The sequence below is a fragment of the Limulus polyphemus genome, unplaced genomic scaffold (genome assembly GCF_000517525.1).
Source record: "Limulus polyphemus unplaced genomic scaffold, Limulus_polyphemus-2.1.2 Scaffold2883, whole genome shotgun sequence".
NCBI lineage: Eukaryota > Metazoa > Arthropoda > Merostomata > Xiphosura > Limulidae > Limulus > Limulus polyphemus.
The window spans coordinates 40,878-41,753 of NW_013668493.1; the positions used below are offsets into that span (position 1 = coordinate 40,878).

General features: G+C 32.5%; 1 protein-coding gene and 1 long non-coding RNA gene across 3 annotated transcripts in view; one reads left to right on the forward strand and one right to left on the reverse strand.

Moving 5' to 3' along the window:
- The window catches only part of LOC106468128, a 54,540-nt gene that overhangs the window by 40,634 nt on the left and 13,030 nt on the right, over positions 1-876 (reverse strand). The window lies entirely within an intron of this gene.
- The window catches only part of LOC111087948, a 14,365-nt gene that overhangs the window by 13,045 nt on the left and 444 nt on the right, over positions 1-876 (forward strand). The gene's annotated exons all lie outside the window — the stretch shown is intronic.

Here is an 876-nt window from a genome sequence, read left to right on the forward strand (position 1 = left end):
AGATAACCTTTCATTAATCATGAATTTACATAATTTCCGTCCAGGGGACGAGTACTTCAGCTAGTATATAACGTGATAGCGAAACAAGTATAGTATAATATAACGAGATATGTGTTAAGCTTGTTTTAAGGTCCTTGGGTAGCATGTTCCTCTTAAATAAAAAATTACAACATTACTGTTTAGAGAAATACAGCAAAACACACAAACCGACGATAGAAATAACATAAGTAAAATAGAGAGTGGTCCAAAATTATCTTTTCTATTTTAATATTTAACTAACTAAGGAAGTATAAGCATTCAGTTTTCGACATCTTGAAGAAAGGGGAAGCAAAAGAACAAATGAACATCAATAATAAATAATAATCATAAATAGTAGTTAGGGTGCAAAAGAACAAACAAATAAGAAATAACGAAAAACAAACAAACAGACGATGGTTATTATTCAGGTTCTTGAAAAACATATAGCCTTTTAAAGCAAACAGATGAAAATTTGTTTGTTTTTCTACTGCAGATACAGAATTTACCGAATTTCCGCAGCTAATAGTTTTGAAAGTATTCCAACTTGAAGTGTTCAGTTAATAAAAACGAAGAAAAAAATGTTTATTTTTAAAATTATCGATTCATTATCTCCTTTGAAAAACATGAAAAAAAAAACAGATCACGTTTCATACTTTATTAGAGTGACCGGTCAAATCCGGCTATTCAGCCTGAACAGAGTTGCCCAAGAGTTGGAGGGGGGGGGGGTGTTGACTAGCTGCTTTCCCTCTGACCTATCACTTCAGATAGCTCTTGTGTAGCTTTGCGCGAAATTCAACCAACAGAAAGTGACCCATTCAGATTTTTCAAGAATAATAACATAACAACTAAAGCGATTCT